The sequence below is a fragment of the Plectrocnemia conspersa genome, unplaced genomic scaffold (genome assembly GCF_051122295.1).
Source record: "Plectrocnemia conspersa isolate PC_06_02 unplaced genomic scaffold, ASM5112229v1 ptg000006l, whole genome shotgun sequence".
Taxonomy (NCBI): domain Eukaryota; kingdom Metazoa; phylum Arthropoda; class Insecta; order Trichoptera; family Polycentropodidae; genus Plectrocnemia; species Plectrocnemia conspersa.
Genome location: NW_028277170.1, coordinates 10,766,470 through 10,780,322, shown reverse-complemented (window position 1 = coordinate 10,780,322; position 13,853 = coordinate 10,766,470). Strand labels below are relative to the sequence as shown.

General features: G+C 28.5%; 1 protein-coding gene across 1 annotated transcript in view; it reads right to left on the bottom strand.

The window, feature by feature from the left end:
• LOC148234210 (uncharacterized) overlaps positions 1–13,853 on the bottom strand; it is a 367,579-nt gene that overhangs the window by 195,814 nt on the left and 157,912 nt on the right. The window contains exon 3 of the mRNA XM_088188112.1: positions 2,249–2,309. The gene's annotated coding sequence lies outside the window, so the exon portion shown is untranslated. The remainder of the gene's footprint in view (positions 1–2,248; positions 2,310–13,853) is intronic.

Genomic DNA, 13,853 nt, shown 5'->3' with positions numbered 1-13,853 from the left:
TAATTACATGACAGCTGTGTGTTGAATATTTAAATAATTATGAAAAATAAGCATGTTGAATAATATAAACTAAAAAAGATATCGGTCGTGGTGACTTGAAGTTCCGTTTTAACTTTGACACGTGATACTTGTTTAAGCGTTCGTTGAAAACTTAATCAAAGCGTAGTTTTAAACGAAGCCGCAAATTTTTGCGGTTAAATTCCACTGCTATATCAATACGTTCTGGTGGTACGCGTAGTATTTCAACCACAATCCTTTTACATTTTAAGAATACGTAAACGAAAGCAAATATTTATTTTCTTTTATGTTGCTATTTAAATAAAAAATATACAAAAAATAAGGTATACTAAGAAGATTGCGAAGTCTTGAAGATTCTGTGGTTCTATTCTACACGAATTGTGCGAAGAAAAAAAGTTGGCTCAATTCTGGAATTTAAGGCTGAGTCGCCTTTTCTCGATCATTTAAAAGAATGTTGTATTATAAGTCAACACTCGTTATGTAAAGGTAAAGTAGCAAAAACTACCTCGAAACCTGGGCTCACTGCAAAAAAGTTATGTAGTGTATATGATGGGATTGCAGAGGGACTGTGCATTAAATTTTTTTTTAAATATGGCCAAAAAATAGCAGCTTATATTGTAATCATCTGAATCTTATACACAAAGAAGTAAAAAAGGCCTGCAGTCAACAAAAGTCAAATAGTTGCTCCTTCATAGACCTTAATAGACCTTGCTCCTTCCGAGTACTATTAATTTCGATCGATCCAACAATACTTATATTAAAAAAAGCAAAATGCTGACGATTTGAAAAGGAGGCTATCAGAATATTTTGCATCAAAGTCTTCAACGTGTTATGCTAATGATATTAAAAAGAAAAATATATTAAAAAAAATAAAAATATTTTTTTGGGTTACATTAAAAAAACGAATCGTGAAATAATCAAGTAAAATCCCTTATTAACATATGCTCCTCCTCATACCTCAAATCTCGATGGATAGGTCGACTATCAGCGAGTTATCACATTAGTACTTTCGTTCTGTCGGATATATACCATGTGCTGTACCCGGTTTATACTACGCATGGAAGTCGTGCTTTCGTGGATAAATGAGTTCATTAAAAAAGGCCCGTGTCGAATCTCACAAAATAACCAACAACCGCCACTAGGGCGAAACACCATTTTCCACTTAGGGGTGCGACAAAACGAATCAGTGTCGAAATGACTATAAATGACACAAACAGGCTCGCTGTACTTAATTATGAACCCGATAATTAATCAAACGGGCACCCGTGATGAATTATAAACTTGTCGTTGATAATTAATCTTTTGCGAATTTAATTATTTCACCGGCAACGACGAAGACGGTTTTTGTTAGTAAAAGAGAAAGAATGTATTTCGATAGAATAAATAGAACTGCCAAATTTTACGAAAACGCTGATCTGATAGGCGCTTGTTTTGCCATAGTAATATTACTGTAATATTAAAAAAATAATATATTTAATGATGCATTATGTATTTTAAAGACGAGCAATGTAACACATTAATATTTAATAACTGGAGTTATTATATATTATTCTAAATGGTAAAATTAATAATAACTATTTCTATTAAAGTTAGCTCTCTGTTATTTTTATTGTTATCCGTTGACAAAAGGTTTTGCCTTGAATATTATGTTTCAAATAGCACATTAATATTGTTGATACTTTACAGTAAAAAAAGTTTATATTATACAGTTATAATGTTTTAAAATAATAGGTGCGTAAATGACGGCTTTAATTTAGTAGCTGGAAAATTAATAAACGTGACTTAAAAAATGTTTGTAATTGTAAAGTTATTAAAAGAAAACATTTATATTTTATTTAAATATGTGATTTTATTACTAATTTATCAGTGCATATACATAATTAATCGCATTTTGTATCAGAAATCTATATAATGGATTAAAAAGAATCCGATAAACAGATTTTATCTGATTTTTTATCATGAAAAATTAACTGACCTTTGTAAATAAGGATCTTAAAGGGCATGGCCTTTAGACGTTGATGGTTGAGAGATTACATCTTAATCCAATTTCGGATATTTTTCTCAGATTTTCGTTAAAACGCGAGGTTTAATATTATTATTTTTGTAACTGACAAAAACTAGATTGATGCTTATTTTGATTTTGATTACATACATAATACAAAAAGCTATTAACCTTAAGAATAAAATAAAAACAATTAACATTTCATTGAAATCTTAAGTTAAATCCTACCTTATAGTCGCAAATTTGTTAATTTATTTATAACACAGCATGATATGACAGTCTGTGACCCCTGAAATAAAAATAAAATATAAGGAAATTTATAACAAATATAATTTTATATACATATTTATATATATATTATATATATTTAATACATAACATACATTATGACGCAGTACCGTACATTAACTATATTAGTAAATTTTTTTTTTTATTATATATTACAGATATAATATATGCAAAACGTTGCTGTGAAGCAATGATAAAAGTGTGAAATTTTCATTAAAAAATTGTTAGCTTATTTTGTGTATTATTTATTATTTATTTTATTAATTTATTTAGCTTAATAGCTAATCTTTACATCTAACAAATTTAGTAAACATATATAAAAATATATAAAAAATACATAACAGAAAGAAAAAATATACAATAATAAAGACTTAATATTATAATATTTTATTTCTATATGTACGAAGGTGTTTTTTTATTCCATTTATAAAACCCGTTATATTTTTGCTGTTTCGGATTTCTCTTGGAAGACTATTATATAAATTAAAACCTCCGTACATAATTCCCCTAGCCGTACTCGTTTTCTTATACTTAATAATCTTTAAATTTTCTCTATTTCTAGTATTATATTTATGTACATCTTTATTTCTTATTAAATACTTATTAAAATAGTGTGGTAACATATTATTTTCTAACTTATATATAAATACTAAAACATTCATACTCAATATTTCTTGAACATTCAACCATTCTAATCTATCAATCATACTTTTACAATTAGTTAATCTATTTTTATTTAAGATTACTCTCATTGCCCTATTTTGTAATTTTTGCAACATTTGTTTATCTAATTTATTCAACATATTTAATAGTGTTGCACAATAATTAAAATGGGGCAATATTATACTATTGTAAATTAATTTTTTTGTATTTATACTTAATATATTTCTTAATCTAGATAATAAACCTATTTTTCTACTATTTTTTTTTAATATGTAATTACAATGTTCTTTAAAGTTTAATTTTGTATCAACAATTACTCCTAAATATTTTATATTATCCACTATTTCTATATTAGAGTTATTTATTACTATTTTGGTACTATCATCTAACACATTTTTATAATTAATAAACATACATTTAGTTTTATTCTCATTTAATTTAAGTACATTATTCTTTAACCATATCTCTAACACACCTAATTCATCATTCAAATTACTCACAACTTCTTCAATGTTATCACCCATGCAATAGATCAATGTGTCATCCGCAAATAGATGAACTTTACATTTTCTTACGTTATTAACTATATCATTTATATATAAAACAAACAACAATGGTCCCAATTTAGACCCTTGTGGTACTCCATAATACACTAACCTCTCTTCAGAACATACATTATTTATCTTAACTTTTTGTTTTCTTTTATATAAGTAATTATTAAACCATCTCAAAACTATATCACTTATACCTATACTCTCCAATTTCTTCAACATTATTTCTCTGTCTATTGTTTCGAAGGCTCTCTTGAAATCCAAGAAAACTGCTCCAATGATTTTGTTTGTATCCTTAGCCAACAGCCAATCATTTATCACTACTTGTAATGCAGTTTCAGTCGAATGCTTTTCTCTGAATCCCGATTGTTGTTCACATATTATGTTTTGAGAAGTAATAAATTCCTTTAATTGTTTGATTACTACTTCTTCTATTATTTTTTCTATACACGGTAGCATGTTGATTGGTCTCATTTCTTCAACTTTTTTACTATTTTTTATTTTAGGTATAGGTACAATAGTAGCAATCTTTAAATTTTCAGGCATTTCTCCTAATGAGAGTGCTTTATTTATTAAATAATTTAATTTAGTTCCTATTATTTCCCATGTTTCTTTAATTATATTTATATCTAGTTCATCAGTACTAGTTCCTTTTTTAAATTTACATATTATGTTATGAATTTCATCTAATGATACTGATTTAAATTTACTAAATTTTACAATTAATGTTTTATTATTATATTGTACTAAATTACTAATCCTTGGTATTGAATTTACAATTTCTTCTATGCTCTCAATGTAATATGTATTCATCTTTTCTGCCATTATATAAGGATCTTGATATATATTTCCATTAATTTCCATTTTTATTATGTCGTTTTTCTGAGTTGGATTAATTAATTGTTTTATTGATTTCCACATCTTATTTGGATCATTTTGTATTTCATCTATCAATTTTTCATACCATTTCTTTTTAGCCATTCTTAATACTTTGACTGCCATATTTCTACATTGTGTGTATGTTTTCCATTTTTCATTAAAGACTTTATATTCTATTTGTTCTGTTTTTAATATTTGAAAAATTTTGTATGACTCATCTCTTTTCTTTATAGCATTTTTAACATCATCATTAAACCACGGTTTTGGGTTGTAACGATATTCCTTTTTAAAATTATATTGACTTTTTGTTTTACAATCTACTATATTCTTATAAATTTTGTTCCATATCCTATTAACATCCATATTATCTACATTCCAGTCACATTTTTGTAATTCTAATCTTAATTTATTAAAATTAATTTTTTTAATTATATCAATTTTTTTTGTTTTTTTAAACTTAAGTTCATTATGTTTTTCTATATAAATATATACAATTGAATGGTCAGTTATTCTTGGAGTTGATTTTACTTCACAATAAATTTTTTTGTTGTTGGTAAATACTAAATCTATTAATGTGCTCGATCTATTATTAGTCCTTGTATTTTCTTTGACACATTGTCTTAAACCAAATATATTTGATATTTTTTCTAATTTTGCTGTGTAAAAATCTTCACATTTGTTCCAATTAAAATTCCAATCTCCAATTAAAACAGTATCCAAAATTTGATCAAAACTCCATTCTGCAATATTATTTATAAATTCTATGAATATATTCGGATTACTATTTGGAGATCTGTATGCTATACATAATATTATGGGAATTTTTTCAATAAAAATCTTAACTGTGATAGACCAGTATGTCTTATCTTGATTATTTTTAAATATAGTATTGAATTTTATATCATTTCTAATATACAGTAAATAATGCTCATACTGTATATTACAATTTCTAATATACAGTATGAGCATTATTATGTTGTTATGAATTTAAGAAAACTTTGACATATCATTTTTTTCATTAAATTATTGTATAATCAACATATATTATATGTATATTCCATAATTTTGAACTTTGATAAATTGTCATAACACAATATAGTTTAAATGTGACTAGACGCTACGTTATGAATATTAAAAATTCTCTTACAGTTCCTCAAACATTGTATATAAATATATTTGATTATAAAATACTATTGGGGTAAAAATCATGCTATTTAGTTGAATATTATATTTTAATACTTTAGTTCACCAAACTAACTTTGAATTGAATAAATAATTTTTTATGCTATAGATTTTATTATTTAAAAAAAATATTTTTTAGTAATACACATGCATTGCACGATAGTAGTTTATATGCTACATAAAACTTATATACAAAATTATAAAAAAGCATATAAAAAAAATAATAAATACAACTCGAAAAATATAAAAAATATCTAAATACAATTAAATTTTTGCATATGTAAAAAATTCATTTGCTCAGATACAAATATTTTGTCATTAAAAAAGTTAAGCATAAAATAAATACATTGTACGTAATAAGAACTATTTATTTTTAAATTATTGCTGATTTAAATTGTAGCAAACTTTTAGGTCTTTTAAACGTGTTTTAGATTCACAAACACGTGTTTTGTGGACTTCAATATTCATTAAGAGCCAAATTTTCATACCTAGAGAATTTTATAGTGATTTTTATGGTCTCTAACAGGTGTTTTAGATTAGATTAGACACGTATTTGTGGACTAATAATATTCATAAAAAAGCAAATATTTTTATACATTGTGAAATTATTGTTGATTTATAAGGTCTTTAACACGTATTTTTGACCCACCAATACGTTTTTTGCTGCCAAAAAAGTATATTAAGAGCTGAATATTTCCATATTTAGTACAATTATTGTTACTTTTATAATCTCTCACAGGTGCATTATACCATTTAATCTTTATAAAATATTGTAAAGTAATGTTTTTTTAAATATATTTTTGACCAACAAACACGTGATTTGTGGCCATAAATATTTATTAAAGCATTATATAAATCGAATATAATTATTATTTACTTGCATTAGAATGAGCTATATTTTATAATTTATTAATTTATATTATGTTAATTATCAAATATTATATTATTATTATATTACACAGTCGATGCAGAAAAGAAACTCATTAAAGATAATTTAACACTCAAGGGTAATTTACAGAATGATGTAATAACGCCTACATGCAACATCTATCGCGCGTATCAAATTGAATAGGGCTCGATATAAAATATTTTTGTCGCTGTACAGGGCCGTATTCGCGGAGCTAAGCTTCGAGTTTTGCCCCGTGAATGAGCGCGCTCTAATTAAGCTTTACTATTTATCGCTGATGTGAATTAAGTTGCCAGGATATATCGTTTCACCTCTCAGCCAAAACCCTACCCACCCAAACCCTCGGGGCTTCTTCTGAAGGCTTTGAAGGTGTAGAAATTGCCGTCAAATTTTCGGTCGTTTCCGAAAGAGACGTTATTGTATAAACAGAGCAAACTCGCTCCCACCACCGCAGTCTCCTCTGCCCACCCTCTCGCGTAATGTCTTCATTTGCGTGTCTTGAAAGGCGTTTTGAGCAGATAGGGAATCTGAGACGGATTATTAATCTTTTCCATTGTCAAAGGGCTGAAGTGTTCCATTACCGGTTCGGTGCGATTCCGACATCAGTTATTTCGCTGGCGCGGTTAAATTTCGAAGATTTAACCGCGCGCGCGCTTAACCGTCAGCTGTCAAGTTTAAAGGCAAACATTACTGTTTTTTTTTGTTCTAATGTTACTACCCTCATCTTAAATATGCACAATGGCTTAAAAACTAATTAATTTATTTTTGAGATAATTTTGCTTCTTTGTCGTATATCGTATTAACGAGAGTTGTGAGATACATCTATCTATTATACAATGCCTCTCAACCTTTTAAGACACTTTGCGTAACAAAGAATCAGCAAAATGATAATATTTAAACTAATTGCAGATTAGCGGTAATAATTTTTTAAGAATATTTTCTAGAGGCACTGCTTAAGAAATAGGGTATTTTAATAGTTTATGTTCCAGTTCTACTGAGAAATAAAAATAAAACTTTGATGATACTCTTAGGCCGGTTACACACGTGCCGGATGGATTTGCCCGGCGCCGTGTAGTGGGGGTGGTGTTGTATGGGCAGCGTCGGGCCGGCGCCGGATGGATTCGTCCGGCACGTCTGAAATGGTAGGTACTAGTTCATACAACACCATCCCCACTACACGGCACCGGCCCGGTACCGGGTGAATCCATCCGACACGTGTGAAACCGGCCTAACGGATGATTTTTCATGGGACAGACTTAGGCCGGTTTCACACGTGCCGGGTGGATTTGCCCGGCACCGGGCCGGCGCCGTGTAGTGGAGATGGTGTTGTATGGGCTAGTACCTATCATTTCAGACGTGCCGGACAAATCTACCCGGCGCCGGCCCGACGCTGACTGCCGGGTTGTCGCCGGCCGCGCTCACTAAACTGTCCGGCGCCGGGTACCGAGTTGAGTGTGGTGGGGGTAAAACTCAAACATGAACCGGGCCGTTGACAGTGATTGTGGTATCTTGTAATAAAATTATTAAATATATTCCTCGTATTTAGGCAATAGCGGAAGAAATAGACCTCGAAATTTTAATTATATTAATGTAATCTCTTTTAATTGTCTTAGTAGAATACATACAAAAATAAAATCCTAAAGCGAAATGCGTGGAAGGACTTATGTGAAGCCGTTAATCCTAAATAACTGGCACCAGTTGACGGGGTATAGGTCGGGTTGGGAAGAAACCGGCCAGAAACCGGCCAGAGACCGGCCACGTGTGAAAGCTTTGTAAACGGCGCCGGCCCGATGCCGGGTGAATCCATCCGGCACGTGTGAAACCGGCCTTAGAGTTGAGATGCATTAATTATAACAATAAAATAAATCCATATCCATAACAACGGTTTTTCTATGTTGCTAATAAACTTTAGAAAATTAATGTCTCAATCCCTTTTACGCATAGTAGGCATTGTTCCTTCAGTTTATAATTTAAGTACATCTACACCCTCCCTTGTATGTAGCATCGTAATAAGACGTCAGGGTTTGTCAAGCCTAAATGAAAGTTCGATACGAAATATACATAATATATAACTTTTAAACTGTCTTTCTTGCCCAAACAACCAACGTTCAATCATTTACTCATTTAAAACGTATAACACGTACAACGCGAACGGGCACTCAGCGTTCGAGTCGTCCAAAATTTATCGCCCCGGCAACTCCCGGAGTTATTATGCGTTTTTCTTGCGTTTGTGACTATCGCCCGCGGTTACCGCCGACTGTATACTGAATGATTAACTACACACTTTAACTTCGCAGGTCGAACGTCATAAAAGATAAATTACTAGAACTTTACCCCGACGGACCGGCCAAATTATATCGGAACCGAGATTCTCCCCTTTTTTACCAGACCCCCCCCCCTCTGCCTCATCCCTTTTCTTCGCGCACTATCTATATTGTCGCCATATACAGAATGCTTTTACTAAAATGTTTTATATATTTTAGACAAATGCATGCAAAGAAAATATTACATTACCTATAATATTTGTGTCCTGAAAACAATTTTTAATAATAACAAATAAGTACAATTCAGAAATTATAAATGAATAAATAAATAAATACAGGCGGTCCTCAACTTTCGAACGTTTGACTTTCGCACAATTCGCTATTTCGCACATTAAAAAAATCTTTTTTTTTTTTTATTTTTTAAAAAAACACACATGGATGAAATGGAAAAATCTTTGTCATCATGGATTGATGACTAACATCAAAAAGATGTCCCTCTGAGTATTTCAATTATTCAAGCAAAAGCTCTTAGTTTACACAAAGGCTGGAAGGATAGATTAAAAAAAACTAACACGGTTTTTCAAGCAAGTAACGGTTGGTTTTACAATTATAAAATAAGGTATTCTTATCATAATATTAAATTTACTGGAGAATCGGATGATGCGGATAAAGATGCTGCAAAAGAATTTATTTCCTAAATATCCAAAACTACTGAATATGGAGAATATTCCTCTAGCCAAATATTTAATGTAGACGAGACAAGTTTATTTTGAAAAACTCTTTAACTATGAAAAATATGAATAAAGCCTTAACGCATCTTGAGAAATTTTTAAATATTATTAAAGATTGTGATCCCAATGGAGAACGCATATGTCAAGTGCGTAGGGCGATCAATAAAGACATAGCATGTTATAAAATAATATATGAAGAAAAGAAAAAGAACTTTTAAGTTCTTAAACATCTTATATTTACTTGATAAATGAATATTTTAAAATACACACAATTTAAAATTATTTTTACTTCCATCTACTTTCGAACATTCAACATTCGCACACATTTTCATGAACCAATTATGTGCGAAAATCGAGGGCCGCCTGTAACTATTTTATTTAAGCTATATAAATTATAATTTATAGAATATTTGCTCAGCGTTTTTTATAAATGCATTTATTTTACGGCTACAATATGCCTCTTAAACTGTGACTATGAATAGTAAAATAGTTGCTAGTATGGGCTTATTTTATAACAGCTTTTTACCTCGATTTCAAGTCTGACATATCTGCGCAACATCTTTCAAGATGATTTTACGAGGAACGCGCTTCCTTTGAAAATCCGTAAATTATTCCTTTATGAGATTTGAGTTCTCATCATCCTTAAATCAGGATCTAAAATATGGAATCCCCAAGTAATCAAAATCTTCTTTTTATTTGAAAAAGTTCAGAAAAGGTTCTAGAGATATTTTTTGAAAAGGATATTTGATTATTATCCGTTCTTGTATTCCAGTGATTTCTTTGAGAGTCGCTGAAATACGATTCGCATAAAATTGTATGTCGTTAAGCATTTTTTTAAATTGCAGAAAGTTTCTGTTGATAAGCATTATATTCTTGAGAAATTTCAGTTTTGGGTTCCAGAACGTTTTCGAGAATCGCATTACAATTAAATTATTTTAATTTATTTGAGTTGCATGTTACATAAGAAAACAGACAATTCACTATTTATTATGAAATTACTTATAAAATTGACATTTTTAAATATAAAACTATTAAATAAAAATATATATGTAATGAGTAAATAGCTAATAAAAATAAATACAATTGCATATTCAATGTTTTTAATTTATCAAGGACACAACAATACTCTACTAATTGCGACTGCACTTGTACGAATACTTTTTGCTTCAATTAATCGAAACGCATTGAAATATTTCCAATCGCTGAGTTCTGATTAATTGCAGTGTTTGATAGAACTGTATATTTATTCTATAATTTAAATTTATATTTGATAGTTACTATCTAAAAATATTTTTTTATGAATTAAACTTTTATTGTGTGTGTTAGTGTTTCTTTCGAGAATTATCATAAATCCTATTTTTATTAAAAATTAAATTTGTAGGAATATTTTTAAATATTATATTCACATATTAAATAAAACATATATTTTTTTTAATTTATCAAAATTTCTCGAGAAAATCGATATGTGATAATAAGAATTATTCTTTATCGAAAAATGAAACCTACGTATGTTATTTCTATTGCTTTTCTATGACCCACAGCTTATAAAATATTGTAAAATCAGTGTTTATAAACAGCGATTATTATTGGTGTATTAAGCTGCTTATCTTTTAAGGTTCACAATAATGTTTGGATGTATACTAAGGTATTTAATGCTCACTCTTTATTTGAAGCAATTTTTTTATTTCATTAAAAGATAAATTAAATTTTTATCTTAGCTAATCTTAAGAAATATAATAATTACAATTTGTTACAATAAGTCTAGTTTTAATATCATTGGCATTATAGACATTTTATTATTATAAATAATATTAGTATATACAATGAAAAAATAAAATAAAAATACTGTCTGCGACTTCAACTGGAATTTTTCCGCGGTCGATACCGCGGAAAATTTTCCTTTATTTAAGAAAAATATTTAGCGGAACAACATACAAAGCTTCGTGCAAAATCAAGTTATAGAATGGTGAGCGTATCGAAAATAACCCGTTGCGTGTTAATATTGACATTAATTGTAAGATAATTTAATACTTTATATACCATAAAACTTAATATTAATATGTTTTATATAAAATAAGTTCATATATGCAATACTATCTTTACTCAAAACGACTTTTAATTGAATGTAATATATTTACACATTCGCCATATTTTCTTCTCTATACAAAAATAAAATAAAAACTAAATTACCTCAGCAGCGTTAGTAGAGCGTGTTTATTTTTCATTACAACGGCAGTTTACACAGGCCAATATTTATACAGTCTAAATTAACGTTCGATATTGATCCATTTTGATTAAAAAATACTATATCTCATGTTGAATAATGTTATTCAGTGGTGAAAGAAAATTTTATTTAAATATTACTATTCAATATTTAACTTCTACCTAGCAAAACCTACTTGTTAAAAAAGCAATAAATGTAATAACTCATTTTAAACGAGTATTGTGTGTGCTATTTATCATAACTCATTTTAGACGATTTTTCCTCGAATGCGCTGTTACCAAGATGCCGTAACGAAGTTAACCCCAAAGGTAATTTACAATGTATGAAGAGGTTAAATTTTTTAATGAGGTCTCTCCTTTTATTAGAAGAGAAGAACCGCGGTCTTAAAAATGATCAAAAAAATATAAACAACCCATTGTCGTATTTTTTCTTCGACCACTGTCCTCCCCAGCATATTCACTATCTCGTTGCATTATTCAAATTTCAATCAAGCCGGCTACCTTTTGACGAAGAGCGTAATCACTCTTGGCAAACAAAACGACTTTTACACAGCTGGGCGAAAAAAAAGGGACTATATTTTACGCTCGCTTTGTTGGAAGCGAGGTCAATAAAAAAGTTTTCATACACCTCATTAGGAAAGCCACTACAGGCTCTTTAATGTAATTTTAATTAATGCGGCGACTTTTCATCGTAGTACTTTTTTCACGCCTATGGTTTTTAATGAAAGCTTTAAAGTAGTCAATTTCTGGTAAAATATAATATCCGTAGTAAAAAAATATACATACAATTAAACAGAAATGGCATTTTATGTTGCTGGAAAATAAAATATGTATTAATTTTCTTAATGCGATTAGAATTTATTTATTAAATTTAATAATGTGATGGGTACAAATTTTCAAGTTTCTGAGAAAATATTTTTAGCACTAAAAAATAAAATTGTTTTTATTTATTTAATTTTATAATAAAATATTATTGTCATTTATATAACATTACCGAAAATTAATTAAAATACATCCAACATAAATAGTTTTTAAATGCCTGAAATATTTATGGTATGAATAATATTAAAATAATAATGCAAATGAGGCAAAAACGTTGTAGAGAATAATTGAGTATATTTAAATATGCACATTTCTTCATACGACAAAAAATCAATTTTTCACGGGGTTCGTTTGCAAACATTACTCATACATAAATTACCATAAAAAATGCACGATAAATTTCTTTCGTTTTTTATACATATATACATTAAATTGAAATATTAAATAAATTCAATATAATTTATTGATAAGCAATAAACGAGAAGAAATGATGAGGATGTTGTCTATATAGTCGTTAATTAATGAATATTTTAAACGGTTCTTCTGTGTTTTAAAATCTTCTCATAAAATAATAATAATAATAATACTAGTAATAATAACCCGTTCGCGGATAATAACGTCGGGTAGGGAGGCAAAAGGGTCGAGAACGGGTTATTATTATGCGCGTCACAATTAGGAGGACGATTAAAAATATCAAAGCGCCTTCGGATATTGCGAAATTTTTGTCATACAATAAAATTTTCTGCGACTCAAAATATTATCGCCAAAATGAAAAAGAGAGAAAGGAATAGAAGAAAACTGCCTAAGTTGCTTTTTAAATTAAATACTTTTAATTAAAATATTACGTATTTTATGTTTTATTTAATAAATTAACATCTGGCGTATTGTCATAAAAAGTGTGTTACTAATTAATTTTTTTAAACCCTTAAGTCAACTTTTACTAAATTGTTTTTAGATAGCACAAACATACTACTAATATTAAGCAAATATTACTTAAGATTTTATCATTTGTAACACTTACAAAATTTTTTGACGTGAATATTGTAAAAAATATACATAAATATTATTAATAAAAAATATCCAAGTATGAAAAACAGCTTTTTGCGCCTTACAACTCACCTAATTTTTTAGGCTCTAGGAAAGTTTACCGACCAACAAATTCGTCGAATGGAAAATTCATCGATTCTACAATTGATCGTCAATGATTTATTTATTAAAAATAACTATTAAATAATTTAATTTTATATATTATGTTATATTACAAATTAATGTAATGTATTTATAGGAAATATTTTTTACATTATTATATAGAAATTATTTTGT